This window comes from Camponotus floridanus, unplaced genomic scaffold (genome assembly GCF_003227725.1).
Source record: "Camponotus floridanus strain SB8 unplaced genomic scaffold, Cflo_v7.5 scaffold25, whole genome shotgun sequence".
Classification (NCBI taxonomy): Eukaryota; Metazoa; Arthropoda; class Insecta; order Hymenoptera; family Formicidae; genus Camponotus; species Camponotus floridanus.
Genome location: NW_020229381.1, coordinates 1,289,935 through 1,308,276, shown reverse-complemented (window position 1 = coordinate 1,308,276; position 18,342 = coordinate 1,289,935). Strand labels below are relative to the sequence as shown.

The following is an 18,342-nucleotide window of genomic DNA, read 5'->3' as shown; positions in this document are numbered from 1 at the left end:
CATTTCTTATAAATCCCATGGGAGTTGTACATTTTCATCCTCGCGTTAACTCGCGCTTTGCTGAAAGAATAGATCGTTATTAAGATAGTTATCAAGGAAATTCCCTGACACGGTCCATTATTTTTATCTGAACTTAATGGTGGGAAATGATATTGTAAGTATATTCGGTTGTGGGGCAAAGGATAAGATGTGAATCGGGTAATGCACGATTAAATATGTAACAATGTAAAAATAATTAATTTCAGCACTCTCTCCCTCAGTTGCGCATACATTTTTTATTGTAGATATCTATAATTAAAGACAAATGATAGATACATCATTAAAAATAGGTTTTTCTTTTCGTGCAAATGTGTTAATCTCGTCAGTTATTCTGTAGATTTATTGTTCAATGAAAATTTGTAGGATTAATTGTCATTTGCTAGATTATTATAAATATTTCTATTCTTTAACTTCATGGCGCATACTTTGATAACTCATGCTAAGTATAAACAGGAACTAAAAAACAAAGATCTGAAAAACAGTGTAAAACAGCTATGTCAGGGATTGTTACACATGTGCCAAACCAGAATGAATGAGCTGAATGTTACGAAGGCGGGGTCGAGGTTCGAGAGGGTAACAGGTGGTCGAGCAGGAAACATAGGCTATATAAGAGCAGATACTAGCAAGTGGTTAGCATAACAATTGCACCAGCTACTGCGTTATACGCGAACTCGAATGATTTATGTACGGACATGCGTCTGATATTCGCACGCATCTCACACGTTGCACGCTTAAAACTCGCATAGATTTCATTTTCTTCGGCGTTCTCGATGATTATCGACGCACATCAAGAAAAGTTTATAAAATATATGATCAATGCATTTTACAAAGCAAATGATATTATCCTAGAAAATAAACAATCTCAGCAACAATCTAAATTCATTTTATAAACTTATCTAGAAATTTTTTATTTAATTTAATATGTATTTTAATATTTAATATATAATAATTTATTTAATTCTGAATAATGAGTGATCATAGTGATATCATAGAAAGACATCTTCTTTTTTAAAAAAATAATTAAGTGACGATATAAGAAAAAAATAATTGAAATCAAATGATACTAGAGATTTTTTTATATTTTTTGATTATTGAAAAATTTTTATTTTTAAAGATTACGGTATAAAATATTATTTTATAATGTAATTTTATATAATATATTATTTTATATAATGTAATATAATTATAAAATATATTTATATAATATATTTTTTTATAATGTAATTTTAATATATTACTATTTTAAAATAAGAAAGTACATTTTAATGAGCACCGCTAATAATCTACAATTTGCGGTTCTGTTTCCTGCGGGCGGCGGTCTCTTTCGACATTGAAACGCGTTCAACTCGACTTGCGGTGCGAGTTAGTCGACGGTTACAGATCATTATCGATACGCAATAAAGATGAAGCCCAGTATCCTGGTGAACGGTTCCTTATAACGCTCTTGATGTTATCGCGATTGTGACAAAAATGATGTGTATCCGCCGGAAGTGTTCCTTCCCTTTTGTTTCATTCTAACTCCACTATTCGCGGTCCCTCCATTATTTTGTAGTTAGCTTTTTTCCTCTCACAGTTTCTACTACTCGCTCAGCTCTTTACTAGCATGATTTGCTATTTCGTACAATTCATCGACCGCGAATTTGCCAGCGCGAACATTTATACGCTCATCCAATTCGTACACGTGTTCATATATACAGGTCTAATCAGAAATAATACATTTTCTTTTTGATTCTTTAACATTGAAATTAAAATTGTTCTCTTAATAAAAACTTGATTAATTATTAAATTATTTAATTGTGTATGTGATAACCTTTTCTCTATATTCAATATAAAAAAATATTCCAAACTTTAAATCAAAATTTTAATAATATATTTATTTTATTCCGATATTGTTTACTCGAGGCTTAACGCAAAGTATATTAATTACAAATTTAATGATTAAGAATTTATTAAAGAACAATTTGTTATTAAAACTCTTCATTTTCTTGTTATTAGTATTGTTCTTCTGGCCTTAATTTCTGAAACGACTTGTATATATGCTGACAAAACGGTTGCATCTGCCACTGGCATATAGAATTGAATGTCAAATTAATTGATCGCGATCTTTGACGAATGGTTCATGCAATTGTAAATTATCTTTAGCAGAAGGCTGTCTGCTCTCTAACGTACAACTTAATATCTCCGTCGAATCTATATGTAATTGGGTGAAATAGATTGCAAGATACATATCTTGGAATCATTTAAAAACGAATCTATTTAAGAAAAGCAAAAGTTAAAATTTTAACTTTGTTAAAGTATATATTTATATAATAATAACGTTATTAATAATATATTTATACGCATATAAACAAAATATATTTTATTATAAATATATATTCATATATAAATATAATAATCTGTTGTTATATTTTTAATATATTTTTTTATTTTATTTTTAATATAACACAAAAATAAATATAAAATAAAGAAAAACATAAATAATGTATATTGTATTGTTAATAAAAATTAAAATGTAAATGCAACATAACTTTTTAATTACAATTCATTGTAACTATCTCATGTTTGAATTATTATTAATATAATAAGTTTAAAATTACAAACGTGAGTATACTGCGTCAAAACTATCCAAGATTTATTAGCGAGGCAGTTTCGCTGATATACTTGCTTTCTAAATAATTCTATGCTATTGCGTGGCTCATAGCATCCGCACAATACTATCAGATCACGGAAACATCCGCCTCGGAGAAACGCGCGCGCGTAGAAATTGAAATTTTAATGAAGACACACCAATCACCCTCGACGTTATACTTACGTTTTTCTTTCACTTGTCTTAAAAGACGATAATAATATAATATCGAATTATATCGATACATCTCACATCTAATATTATTTGAGCCTCATATTTTATCAAAATAAGATAATACTTTGTCATAAAGCTGTCATTGACAAAAAAAAATTGTTCCCACATATTGATATGTTTAATGTTGAATTTCAAAAATAAATCTCGACTTTGATGCTGTTACAGAAATATTTCTTCGACGATGAAAGGTTGCGTCATTAATCTCATTCATCGTCCTCAATCAATTCCCATAGATCAAAGACAAGTTCATGTCACATTCCGCCAGACGAGACGGGCCCAAAGTCGCAAACAATTTTCACGGGACACACAGGACTCACGGAAAAAAGTGAAACGGAGAAAGAAAAGGAGAAAAGGTAAAAGAGAGACAGACGGATAGCGAAACGAAGAAGTCGCAGTGTCTGGTAGGCGTGCGTTTACGCCTACTAATTACGATTCTAGATGTTGTTATGCCCTCTCCCGGTTCTCCCTTTCCGTCGCGAAAGCGCTCTCGCTTCGGTGTCGTCTCGAAGGACACGAGGTCGGTATAAGGCATAAGCGAAGAAAAACTCACGCTGTATATAGAGCCAATCGAAGTGACCGCGTGCACGTAGGAGTGCAAGAGTCGGAAAGAACGGAGATCGGGAAGGGACGAAGGGGGAAGGGGAACCCTTAAGAAGAATCCGCGCGTCGCTCGTTCGCGCGAAGAAACGGCGGGTCCGACTCGCGCCTTGGTATACAATCCTCGTCGGCGGATACTGACCGTCTGCCGCCGCAAGGTAATTACGAACACCGACCGGGGGACTGGTCGGACCCTCGAGAGATGAGTGACAAAAAGCCGCGTCTTAATGCAAACGCGCGGCGGCCGGAGCCGTAACTCGTTAATTATAGGCCGCCTCTGATTGATCCGCGACCACTTCGCTTCGGTATCCGCACGGTTAGAGCCCTCTCGAGTATATACCAACACCCTGTCGATATCCGGCGCGGCACGCGTGCCCCAAAAGACTCAGACGTTGGGGGAGAGGGAGACCGGGCATGGGGAAAAAAAATTAATTGAAAAATACCGACGAGAGCCGGCGCGAGGGCGCCTCACGAGACCGAGGAAAGAAGCGAAATGAGCAATGGGTGACGCCTTTGGGCCCCAAAGCTGCGTTTAGAGCGTTGGTCTTCCCCTTTTTCGCGTTCCTGCATCGCGTGCGGTAACGGATGCAATCGCGCGAACGCGGGGCCGTCCGGTTAATGTAGAATTTAGGGTTGCAAGACACAAGACAAGACCCAAGACAAGACAATATTTGTAAAGATGTTATATTGGTATTGAAAACTTTAATCTTGATTTTCAGTAAATCTTTGTAGCAAAAATCTCGCTTTGTCCCGATTTTATTATTATAATTTTTATTTAATACTGAATTATTTAAATTTATTAATATAAATATTTTTATTTTTTAAATATAAATAAAATATATATCATTAAATAATATTTTTTTAAGTTCGTATTAATATGTAACTGTTTTCTCATTTAATTTACAAATATACATATTTTAGTTTTTTTTTAAATTAATAATTTTAATAAAATCACAGAATAATCTCGACAATATCAAGACTACTGATACCAAATCTAGCAGAATTTTACAAAAGATTAGAAAGAAAGAAAAACGTAAAAGCATCTATCTAGAAGATATTCTCAAATTTACAAATAATTGACTAATATTATCAATTGATCGCGCAAATTATAATATTTGCGCTGGAGATTTTTGCTGTATACTCTGTAAAGGGATTTAAAGATCGACGCGTGCAACGTAAAAATAAAACTGCAGGAACCGAACGCGGTAACATCGTAATTGAATTGATTCTGAAATCGGGAAAACCCAACTCGCTCGTTTGACAAGAACGTAACTCGATCCACCGGCAATTTGTCTCAACGCACATCGCGCGAATTCGATTTCCGACGACCCTGTCTAGGGCAGCGAAACACACATGTTGCACGGTCGCTCGCCATCTTCGTGGCGTTGCCTTTTTGCATCGTCGCCATAATTCAATTTGCGCCGCGGTAAGAGCCGAAAGAGCCGCGCACCGGCGCTATCGACACGTCAAACGTAAACACATGCAGATTAGATATTTTCCTACGATATGACGTGCCCCGGCAAAGGATTCACCATCATGCGCGAAGTCGAACCGTGGCGGCGACACAGCCGGCACCGCACATACACCAAGAGCAGGTCTATCAACCCGCCACCTCTACCTATCCTACCTACCTACCTCTAACCCGTAGTCTGCTTCACCTATCTGCATGACGATATCGCCGAGTGCTATGGCCGAATGTAAGCGGATATTGGCTATACATATTTATAGGAGAGTGCGCTGCTACTGGCTCTTGTGACGTTCGTTCAGTTCGTTTCCAGCATCGCTCTTTGCCATCAGCATTTTGTTCCACTTCCACTCTCTCTCTGTCGGTCTTTCGCTCTCCATGTCTATGTACGTCTCTCTCTCTCTCTCTTTCTCTATAAAACTCATCTACCGTTTCTCGTATACATATACATTTTCCCCGTTTCTGCGTCTCCGTTTCGCTCCCTTTTTCGCCGACTCTTTGCCGTTACGTTCAGCTCGCATTGTCGTCTTCGTCGCTCTCGTCGGTGTCGTCGCCAAAGCGCGGTGGAGCGACGGTGAAACGGCAAAAGAGAGGTAGAGGTATAGAATCCTTTGTCCGGCGGAGAACCTCCGTCACACGGAAAAATATTTGCGTTATTATCTATTATCTCGAGCGGAAAATTGAAATTTTCCGTCGCGGCGGGACAGCGCTCCGGGGACATACTAATGACAACAATTCACGTCCCGGCGAACTATACGTTTAATTTTTATTAAATGCAGCGCATTTGATGAATTATAGTGTCGACTGATACCGATGTGATGCGATGACGTAATGGCATAATATCGCGTTAATATTACAGTCAGTCATTTCGTGCAGTAATGGCAATCGTGAGTCTCTGTGTTTTACATTTCGCGCTTCTTCTATATTTCGAATCTTTTTATTTTTATCACAAAGCTCGTCTTTTCACGATTTTACTTTTATATCTCGAGTTTGACAATCGATTTGTTAGCCTCCCTGGCTAACAATTTTGACCAGAGATATCGAGAATATTTTCTCGAGCTTATCGTCAAAGAGGCAGGAACAGGTGTGGTCGAATCGCTGATACTCTCGCAAGGCGCAAGGTGGACAAACGCAAGAGCACAAAAGCGCGTCTCTAAATCGCGTACGGTGGCACGAGGTTTTTCTTCAGGTAGAGGGTCGAGAACGCAGGCATGCTTCCCGCCAATTTGCAAGGTGCAACTCGCCGCGGTCGCATTAGTCAAGGTGCCCTATCGCCTCGCAACCATCGCGTAACGGTATGCGCCAGCAGGCGATTGCGATTCGCCCGCGTTCTCCTTCGCTCCGATCGCGATGACGTTAATGATCTGCTTAATTACGGCGTGACGCGGCGAAAGGAACTTAGGCGACGCGAACGACGAGTGATCTCCCGCCAGCAATGTAAGACCGGAAGACACCATATTGATCGCGCTCGATGATGACTGACATGGGTCGATAATAATGCCTGAGAAGCTTTTCGAAAGCGAACAAAACATATCATCTCGATCTTTATGTACTTTTTATCATACAAAAATTAATACAAGAGATAATGATACTTTATAAAGATTATTGTTAACGTGTAATTATTTATAGTAATACAATATTAATTAAGAATGTATTGAAAGAAATTTAAAAGGAATATGTCAAAAATTTTTAATCAAAAATTATTCCAAAAATAGTTAGTTTTATTTCTTTGAATTATTTATAGGAAATCTCGATGAAATATTGAATTTAATTTAATTTATGCGGATCACATGTCCTCTTTTTTAGAAATTTAAACCTAATTTATGCTTTAAGAACATTATAACGTCGCAATTAATTATAGTATGATATGGATCATAAATCGTGGCGAGCAGAATATAAAAACGCAGAAACGATCACGATCGACACGATCTCCGAGTTTAGCACGGAATTTGGCACGATGCTTTCGCACGATCGCACCCGCGAAATTCTCATGGGATGTTTTCTCTGCAAAATATTCTGCTCTCTCTCTCTCTTCTCTTCCTCCTCACGGTGCTTTTCTCGTTCGTTTGCTTTGAACACGAATTCCTAGCTGGCACGCGTGACCGATGCACAACACGCAATGTTCCGAAAAGTTCCAATGCACGCATCTTTACATGTCCCATACATCTTACAATACGTCTCGCGATACCATTGTGACACTACGGAAAAGTAGTGTCACAATGGTATCGCGAGAAGCCTCCGTTTCTCTATTCGAAGCGAATATACAATTCGTTTTAGCGCATATTTCGTGAAGACAACTTTATTTGGTATGCACCAACGATCCAAGTACTATTCGAAGCTTTTTGATTAATCTTGATCGCCATTAATTAAATAAGCGACTCAATTTTTAAAGTACTCTGAAAATTCTAGTACGTCGAGATTAGACACGAAACGGAAATTACACGCGCGCTGTCGGAAACATCCCGGGGAATTCGATGACCGCCGAAGAATTCGCCGCTAAACCTTCGTAAAATTACATCCTGCTTCTAGAAACGATAGGCATCATAATGACGCGCGTCTTACGCCGTTACAATTAGCTGCTACGAAGAAGCGAGTTCGACGGCGGCGCGGGTGTTCGCGCGGGGCTCGTTACGCGTCTCACGCGTGTCCTCGCTGTCGGATCTGCCTCGCGAATCAGTCTCACCCATGTGCCTCTGCTAATGCTCAACCGTGGCCGTTCCTTTATCGTGTGTGTATACGTACAAGTATGCGCGTACGTGTGCGCGCGCGTGAATAGCGTGGACGAGAGTGCGCTCCTCGCGCTATAATTAATGCGATAATTATTAGCACGAAAAGATCGTATCTGCCAGTCAGTCTTTTCTTCGGTGGTTTTTCCGCCCGTGGATTTTCCTGTCCCCGCGTCGCGGGGCCACCGAACTCTCTCCGGTTGCACGACGTTCCCGATGCGCCGTCGCGACTTCTCGTAGGAGTTAACGCCCGGGCACAGGTGAACGCGAGAGAGATTGGAAGGGACGGAAGCGAAAAGGGACCATGCCGCCCGCGTACACCACGCTCCACGAAGCGATGAAATCAATTCTGACGTGGCCGCGCTTTCTCCGTTGGCGTACGATCGTTCGGAAATGCACGCGCCGCTCCACGCGGCCGTGGACATCGAAATTGGACGTAGCCCGTTGTGTTTGCCTCCTGCTATTTGTGCAAGAAGCAACGGATCGGAGCGCAATTGAAAATCGCCCGAAGCGCGTTTCACGGTTTCTTCACTAATAATTCTACTCGCGAACGGCACACAAATTCGTCCAAGCACGCACACTCTCCGTTCAGTCGACATACACGATGCGATTTAGATAGATTCTGGACGTCACAATTTTTTCGAGTTTTTATTGTGCTCAAAAAAATGTAATTGAATTTATTTCTCTCTAAAAGATATAATAAAAAATAATTATATAAATTAGTATCACGAAAAAGGAAATTCATTTTAAAAAATCAAATTACTAATAGAATACATAATTTTTTTCTTAATTTGATCATGATTTTTACCAGTTAAACATTGTAATCGAACTACACTACACACGTCTATAATAAAAAGTCGAATTTACAATTAAGCCACCTGTATCAAATTATATTCACGTCCAATCAAATTCTATTATATTATAATTATAATTACATTAATTACCAATTATAATTCTAAATCGTGATTTACATTAGGGTACAGTTTTGGTTGAGCCATAAATGTATATCAAAAAAGCATAATAAGAACATGCGTGATTAAAAGTCGTAAAACTTCTAAGTGTTTAAATTAATTTTTAGTTGAATAATCATTGGATTTTGTACGCTAATTATTTCAACGAATGCAATAATAAAAGCATACATACAATCAGAATATATTATTACAGAAATAAGTCTGTGATGAGCGCAAGATAATTTTTTCCTTAATTCTTATCTATACTTTCGTTATTTGAATTTGAAATATCACGCGAGTGATAATTTACGTTATGCAAGGAACTACGTGCACAAAGTAGACGATGGATATGGCAAATTAACGGAAAATTTTACAATTCGATTCAGATCAGCTCGAATGATTACTGTTACGTACAAAGTTAATTGAAAGTAACGTAGCGTTACTACTGAAGCTAAATTACAATGGAAGGTGCGCAGGCGAAGCGCTCCCTCGGTTGCATTCTTAATGCGGTTGATTTTTCTTCCTGCTAATTGCACGGTGAGATAGTCGATTATATTTCTCCACAATAAAATCGTATTCGGCTTTACATGCGCGAGAGAGATCCCCGCGATGGAATCAACTACTATCCAAACTGATATATACCACTTTGGCTCGCATCGTGTCGGCGCAACGCTGGAGGAACCAATTAATAAGAAGCGATAAAAAAAAGAACAGATCCAGCTACGGCCATTATTATTCAAACGCACTTGGCGCTGTGTTCTCTAGTTTAAGTTAATTACGCTACGCACGTGGTAAAAGCGATTCAATCGTGATTGTTCTCTAAAATAATTGAAACGCGTCGAGTAGAGCACACTTCATGCGTTTATAATGTTTTAATAGACGTTCGTCGGTAGTAAACGATAGGAGAAACTATGATATGAATGTTTTTAACAAATGTCAATAAAAGACAATTACGTTAGTTTTATATTGCAAGTATATGTAAAGAGGGAAGAGTAATTATGATTGGTTAATGTTTGCGCTCCTGAAAAGTATAATTTAGATTTTTCTACAATATTGCATATTAAATTTTGTAACGTAATGCGAGAAATATTTTTCTCGAGGATATTTTCAATTTTATTAATTTACATTCAATTCATATTATATTCAATTTTAATATATTATTATAACGTTACGTTTAATATTAACACGATTTCTATCGTATATGCAGTTACAAATGAACATAATTTCGTATGAAAGATATCACGTACAGGCTCCTTGAACGGTTTATTATTTGGAATACTTATGGTACACAAGATGTAACAGAGTTATTAATGGATTGTTAAGTGTTATTGAGTGCCCTTTCAACAGCGACGCGCTACGTAAAAATTAAAGACAAAGAGAGCCGAGTCCAAGTCACACTCGCCCTACGAATAATTGCGCAGGGATTGCACGTGCATTCAGTTCATCACGCGATACGGTAGCAGGTCCGCGTTGCCAAGATTCCTTGTCGCGAGGCGGCCGAATTACTTCCCAATAAAATCAGATCGCGCCCCGTGGTTATTTCCAACGGGCTGCTTTAATTTTACCTACAATGTTTCTCGTCTCTCTACTGACCGTTGGCATTGCTCCACCGTGACGTGAATAAATGTCGCCGCGACTCGGCACCTAGAGTGCAACGGTAACAAAAAGAGAAGAGCCAGAAGGAGGGTGGCTCGTCGTGAGTTCGCGCGATGCCGGGCTCTCCACATCGCGTCGAATCGCGATTCGAAGAAAATTTCGCTGCTGCTTTAATTGCCGTCATCTTTCACCGGCGAGAGCAACAATGTCGGCCTCGGTCTGTAAAAAAGACCAACGTATCCGGCTCCATTCTTCGCGGACGCTACGAAGGGCGATACCGGGCTGTAAACGTAGTAACGCGCGTCCCGGGTGTATCAAAAGGGGACTTATTATTGATGGCGTATTGAAACGGTATGAGCACGGTGATAAAACGCGATGGGCCCACGGCGCCGTGGAGGTCCCCACTTAACGTCCGAGGTTATATACGAGCGAGAAAGGGGGTGAGGGGGAGGGCGAGGGGGAGGAGAGCAGAGCGCAGTCGCGGGGGTCGGAATCGACGGATCGTTTTCTTTCTCTCCCGTTGCCCGGCTACATTGTATCCGAGAGACACGAGAGGGCTCTATAAAAATTATTAGCGACGCTTTAATGAGGAATTACGAGGGGCTCTCATTCTTTATTTTCGTCGGATTTTTTGCGCGAAATATCATTCCTTTATCAAGCGTCAAGAATATACAATATTTTATCGCGCGAGAGTCCTTAATTATAAAATTATAATCGAGATTTGTTTTCCAGTTCCTAGTTCAATGTACAGTTATGCGAACAGTGATACATAAACTATTTATACCGAGGAGTATTTTATATATTTTTTTTCTCTTTTAGAATATATAAGTAATTTACTTGGCATAATTGTTTGGAAAATTTACATCTACATAGCCTCTCTTATCCTTAATGATGATACAATCTACTGAACATGTACGAAGAGGAGCTCTAGATTTTTCCATATTAATTTCAAGCAGTCTGCCTTAGCCCTTCGATCGTATCAGCGCTACGTAAAAGGTTAATCAAGAAAGATTTATAAATGCATCTTTATTTTATATTCGCTTATTAGTTAATCTAGATAAATAGATACTAGCCGGAGAAGTTTTCATTTATTAATATTAATTATAACATAGAATTAAGGACAATAGCTTCATTAATATTAATCGGTACTATAGTACGCTTATTCTTCATTTCTTGATGCTAACACGTCAACACATACTATTCGTGAAGCGAAGCTCGCGTACACACATTACACGTGCCTTTTCTAACAATGACAATGAGAAGTTCGATCTGTCATTGCTTCAACGTGTATCGATTGCGCTATAATTCATGAAACAGCTGATGGTTCGCGTCGACTCGTGACGATCACGATTATGAACGCGGAATGACGCGGTTGCTGTTTCGGAAATGGTATGAGTGAGCCGAAGATAGAGAGAGATGATAATTACAAAGTCATGACCATCGGAGAGACAAAAGTGCATCCACACGAATACCGTCAGCGGTGGTCCGTAAATTAAGCAATTTGCTAATGATATTCTCACATGGCTCGTATTTCAGTCTCCTGTCTCGGGTACCGCGGCTTTTAATGCCGGTGCAACATCAGACGATTCTCCGACCCTCGGCACGTAGAGGCGCCTTTAAAAAAGACAAGACCTCCTTGTAGTCTGCATTTTTGTGTTCGCGATCAGCGACCCGCCAATACTCGAAACACCATCGTTTTTCACGTTGCGGCAGCAAAGCTAGATCGAAATTAAATGTCGCATTTTTTTAAGTATAATTAATTAATAAACTAATAAATCTGAAATTATCGAATTTTATCTAAAGATAAGATACACGACTCTTAATTGTTCTCTCCTTCTTTTGCAATCTAAAATAACAATTAATTCGCTATCTAATGCGGTAAAAGAGTTTAATTTATTAACACATCTATGTCTCTTTATTCTTCATAGGACCCGAGCAATTCCGACACCGGGCCTTTATCCCTCTTATCCTCCGTTCACGAATTACATCCGACACCAAGCCGATTTCGCGCACAGGTGTGGTCCGTATCGCGGACTACCTCCTCGACTAATTACTTTGCTTACTTTATCCAAGAGGTATATAATTTTTTGCCTTTTTCCCCGAGACCGAGAGATTCCCGCCTTTCGCGGTGTTTCCGTCCTCGGCTCGGAACTGCGTTAAAACGAACGAGTACATCCGAGCGCGCTGAGCGAGCTTAACCTTAACGTGGTCCGCGGTCCTCGTTTTATTTCAACCGGATTATTTCCGTCGTATTTCAGATTGGGATTTGGATACCGCATCGCCCCTTTGTATTAATAACGACCCTCCCCTTTCCTTCTCTCCTCCTCTTCCTCTCGGCCTCTCTCGCGTTTTCCCCCGCGTAACCTATTCTCTCCCCGAACAACGACCCCTTGTTTTTGTTTATAGCTATCCTGTAGGACGAGGGTAACGTCTAAATCTTAGGATTACGAACGGGTGTCAGACGAGTACCCTTCGCTTTTGTCTCGTTTTACGATTGCGCCATCGTCGGGATGAAGGAAAAGAAGATAATTTTTGTAAAGCAATCTCTCTCCTCGAGGCGAGGCACCGCCAGGATGGACCGCGTAGGTCGGCACTGATTTACGGATTCTACGCCCGAGACGAATCCAGCCGCGCAAATCTTGCAATTGCCTCGCGATAACGTGCGCTCGCGCTCGCGACGAGAAATTTATTGCTGACTCAGCGACGAACGTCGCCGAGTCGTTGTGATGTATTACTGGCACGGCGATGGTGGTAATAAGTGATGATAAATTGTATCGTACTATCAATTTGATGGACACTCGTAACTATATTCTTAGACGACGCAATATATATTGGAATTATTTCGCCGCATCGCCAATTTCTTTTTTCCTTTACACCCTTTCTGTCTTGGATATTGAACAATTTTTATAAAGTAAGATATATCGGACAAGAGATATACATTTTCGCTTCTAGACAATAATATTAGATACAAATTGAACACGTACACGCATAAATGTATAAAGAAGAAATAAGAGTACGTTCGCGAAGCGAGGCCAAGACAACGAGAACACATTAGGGGTATTTCTCGTTCGGTTATTGTTCGAGGTATGATTGGAGCCTCCGCGGCTCCGAGACTCGAGGTCGAAGGTGAGGGTTAATGAATGAATCGCCGGATATTCATGGTGCAGCCACAAAGGAGGCAAGTCAAGCCACCACGAAGGCAAGACCTTCCCTTAATTAATATAGATTACTTCTAATTGTATATTTATCTATTAATTTATATTAACCTAGGCATACGAGAGAAGAGAGAGAGAGAGAGAGAGAGAGAGACACAGAGAGGAGGGACACTGAGAACCAAATGTCTTCGACCCGCGCTGATTCGGTTTAATCGGCCAAAGGGTTGCATAAATTGATTGATGCCTCATTCTGTACTTCTCTCGCTTTATCCTCGGCTTTCTTTCTTCAGAGAAAATTTCACATCCGCGTCAGCCGCTTTCTTCGTAAATTATAGATCTTTCTCATCAATCTTAACTCGAATATTCGAAATTAACTTTCTAAAAATTATTCATTTACATTTATTTATAACGCACATGTACTACTTACTTATTAAATCATTGAATCTAATTTTTCAAAAATTATAATTTTTTTAAATAAGATGTACATAATTATTAGAATAAATATTATATATACTATATATTATTAGATATATTTTATATATAATACACTAGTAATTCTATTTTGCAATTTATACAATTAAAATAATGAATATGAGAAGGAATTTTATCAAACAGAGCACTAGCATTATCGAAAAAAATATCCGAGGAGGGCTCAAACAATGGAAACGGTCGTGTATCGACATGGACCATTCCGCTTGCCGCGGTAGAGGAGATTTAAAAACGAAAGCCGCGACTTATCTTCGGTCTCTGATTGAATGGCTCCGCCGGAGGCACTCTACGAGGCAGCGGGAAGGAAAGGAGCGGTGAGAGAACACACGTCCCTCTCTTCGGTTGATTCAAGGGCGCAACGGTATACGCGGCATTTGATATCTGAAATCCCCAATATTTTTAAAAGCACGAGGGTTTGCACGCTCTCTCTCTCACTCTCTCTCTTTCTCTCTATCGGCAAAAGCAGGCTGAGGAGGCTCTCGAGAGGAGCCGTCGTCTCACCCGCCAGCTTCAAAGGCATCGCAGTCTTTCCACGCGGCCATTAAAATACGAATAATAATTATAAGTGCGACGGCGGAGTGATCAGTCCGCTCGCGCACGAAGCGATCGTCCGTATCAGCCGTGGCATCCCCTCGGCGACCCGACTTCCCTTTCTCGCTTTTATGCCTTCCTCCTCTCTCTCTCTCTTTCTTTCCTTCTCTGCTCTTTTGGCGGCCATTAATCCCTTTTCTTCTGCCGGCTGCAACGACACTGCCATCGGCGGAACGTTATCCCGCGCGCGGTCCCTGTCCTCGTGAATTTATGGATGAATACCGAGGCGAAGTCATATCGTTATCTGCCTCGCGGTCTTCACGAATGGCCGGCGATACGCAAGTTTTGCGGTTACGCTCGTGTGCGGTGCGTGCGGGTGTTCGCAGATGTTCGCGCGCGAGTGCGCGTGGCGTTTTCGGCGAGCAGACGCACAAGATGTGCGTGTTTAAAGAGGCGAGACGTACCGGGCGACTGCCATCGCCGATAGGTTTAGTATGTAAGATTTTAATTTGTTTAGTTATATATATATATATATATATATATATATATATATATATATATATATGCGATCTGCACGCTGATTACGCTGGTCTCTGAAACGAGTACTTATTCGTCGAAAGTCGTAAAGAGAGAAATTTCTTCATGATTACGTTGATATGGGATACGCACGGATATTTTGAGAAATCATGATGCGAAATTTTAAAGGCACCTCTCTTTTATAGCATGACGTTAATAAAACGTCAGACGCGATATTGGAACGCTGATTAATGTACTGCAGTTGTTCATGGAAATTTGCGATTATTAAAAGACACTCGGCTGGTTGGAAATAATTCCTGAGGAACCACCTCTCGGTTGTCTTTCGCGTAAAAAATTCTTCGCGAAACGCGCAATGTACTTAAAAATAACTTTGGCAAATAGATGACGCACATTTGAGAAATGTCGCAAATAATCCGCGATCTATATGAGCGTGTGCGTTAATAAGATATAAGTTTCGCCCGCGTCGCGATAATTTTACGAAAGCCTTGATTTCCTGGAAATAGAAAATGTATCTTCTCTTAACTGATTAAACGTACTATAATTTAGAGCGGCACTTAGCAATGTGCGCGATATAATTTCTGCATGACGCACGCCGGTGCGCGACGAGAGACCGAAGTAATTCCAGCCGACCGGCGTACCGCGGGGGAGGGAAGAGAAGGTAAAGTCCTTAAAGGCATATCTACACGCCTAGAAGTGTCGCCCGAGTGAACGTCGGCCTGCGATTGCTCGTTAGCGTGGCCACGGCCCCGTGTCTGTCACGAAATCGCTGATTATCATCGTTCAAGGAAACCGCCGCCGACGCTACCCGCTACATCGCCCCCTTAATTCTCATATAGCAGCCATCGCGGCCATTACTTACTTATTCCACGGCCTGCTAGTCTTAGAAAAAGCATCATCCACTGGCGCAGGTAGCGATATTTCCCCCTCCGCGTTTACGCAATTCAATAAATTACGATGCTGAAACATGTAATGAAGATTGAAAGAATTTAGGTCAGTGTATTCGTCATAATCATGTTTGGTATAGAAGTATTAATGTCTTTCATGCAATATTTTTACATCTTTATAAATTTAAAAAACTATGTTAAAATATATAGAAAAAGAGACATGACGAAATATATATCATACCAAGAAAGCCGAATACATTATGCGAGATTAAATAACGATTATAAGTAAATGTAAGATTGTAAATCTATTTTTTATCTTTTTTTTAATTTTTTTCTTACGCATATTAAATCCCGTTTTTGAATTTATGATTAAACCTAAAAATTACTTAGCAGTTAGACGGATGTAAATATAAAATTGTTACGCTCTTGGCCACGTTCGGCGAGCGTAATGCGTTCACACATCGGTTGTCGCTTGTGCACGTGTGAACACGACGACATAACCCGGAATCAGGAAAGACGCTTATTATTTCAAGGTTCGGTTCGCCTGCGCATCGAATAATCAGACGCGATGCGCTACACGAGATAAGTTCGTGAAAAAGGTAAGCGATTAGACATCTAGAGAGGGACTGAAGAGGAAAGGGAAGCGACAGAAGGAAGCTACTAGGATTAATCTCGCTAAGTAACGCATTGTCACATAGTTCTTTGTTTTCATATATTCCTCGTAATAAAAGATCTATCGAAAAAAATAAAACTTTCTAAAAATTTTCGCGACGAGAAACTACTTTTGTTAATATATCGTTCAGTTTAAGCTTGCGGTATGATTTTTATTTTCGCTCCATATTAATATTAATAATTAATTCAGAATAATAAGATCGATTCGACCTATTTTTTGAAATATATATTTGCACTTTTCATATTCGTTTGCATGTTTCATATTTGTATTGTTTGTGTACAATTTCTATTTTGGTAAAGTGTTAAAAATTTTATAATATTCAAATGATGACAGTTTTGATCGTCAAACAATCAAAACTGCTAATCTTAAATAATATAATTAATTATATAATATCTTAAATACGAAACGTTTCTTTTCGTCGCGTACATGCAGTTAATTTAATTTTCCAGACTATATCTTGCATACTCTTTAATTGAAAAAGAAGATTAAAAAGAATTAACCAAAGGATTACTTTTCGCGTTACAACAATAGTTTGAAGAACCGTGGAATACTCTAATTTTATCACGTGCTGCATAGATAAATCTGAGTGAAAAGAAAGCAATGCGATACCACAGAGAGTTACTGAAACTTTAATAGGTTTCACGGCTTCGGCTCGGTCTCTCTGCAGCGGTTCGATGTTAATTCGCCCAAAAGTTCAGACGAACAAATTGGCGAGATCAACCGCTAGAAGAAGCCGCTGGAAGAAGTTGATCCTCGCAGGAACCAGATGAGGTTTAAATCCGAAGGGGCAAGGTCAAAAAAAGATTCCCGTTGATCGATCGAGGGTTCGAGTCTCATCGACCTTTCATCCCGTCATTCAGCCGTTTTCTACGGTATGCATGGATAGATCATCAAATAGAGTGATAAATCGTCCAATTCGTCAAAACGACAAATCTTTACACTATTTTGTACTATTATGTCACAAGAAGATAGGAACGAATAATAATTAACTAAACTATATATCATCTCTTTCATCTCGCAAGCAAGAAAGATAATTCACTAGTTCTCCAATAATTCTCTCAATAATTTTACAGAGAATACACGCTTCTCTTAAAGCGTTCACCAGACCGGATATGCGATCGCCATAGCGACTCTTTCACCGCCGTTCTCCAGCTTCGTGAAAAAGATCGTCCTCTTCCTCGCCCCGATAAATACTTCAGGCCATTGAAACAAAGCAAAAGCCGACTTAATACCCGGTAATATTAAAAAGTTTCTTTCTCGTCATCGTTTCCTACTATTACTCTAGTTCCCTATATCAACGACCGCGGTAATTGTGACGAACTTACTCCCACCTCGGCTCTCCCCGTCCCTCGGATTAAAGCGTGTAATTTAGGCAGTGACATTTGCGGGATTGTCTATCAAGAGAGACTCGGAGACGGCGCGATCGCGACGCGCTTTCTCACCGTCACCGGAAGTGCGTGTATCCGCGTAGGGAGCACCGTTAAAACGTAGAAAACGCGAGAGAGGAGAGATACATCTCTTCCACTGCTTTAATTCCATAAATAAAGCCGGGGAAGCGGAGCAGCACCCGTGGCATAATGGGCGCATCGGGGGCGACTAATGCATAGGATTATCGAGTCTTCCCATGCCCCACATCGGTCATTACGGAATAACAGTAATTATTAATATGCGAGTTTCGTAGGTATTTCTCTCCCTCTCTCTTTCTCCGATTGTCAGACGACGCCGCCGACGCGAAGGTTCCTCCTATTCGTTCCTTCCTCTTTCTTCCCGCACTTTTGTAAAAGTTGCGCCGCTCGCGCGCTCTGTCCCCTCCCTCGTACCCTCTGTTTTCTCCATTCTT

At 40.0% G+C, this 18,342-nt stretch overlaps 1 long non-coding RNA gene across 1 annotated transcript in view; it reads left to right on the top strand.

The window, feature by feature from the left end:
* The window catches only part of LOC112638134, a 35,271-nt gene extending 32,029 nt beyond the window's left edge, over nucleotides 1–3,242 (top strand). Inside the window, exon 3 of the long non-coding RNA XR_003122892.1 lies at nucleotides 3,065–3,242. This is a non-coding gene — a long non-coding RNA (uncharacterized LOC112638134). The remainder of the gene's footprint in view (nucleotides 1–3,064) is intronic.
* The last annotated feature ends 15,100 nt before the right edge of the window (nucleotides 3,243–18,342 follow it).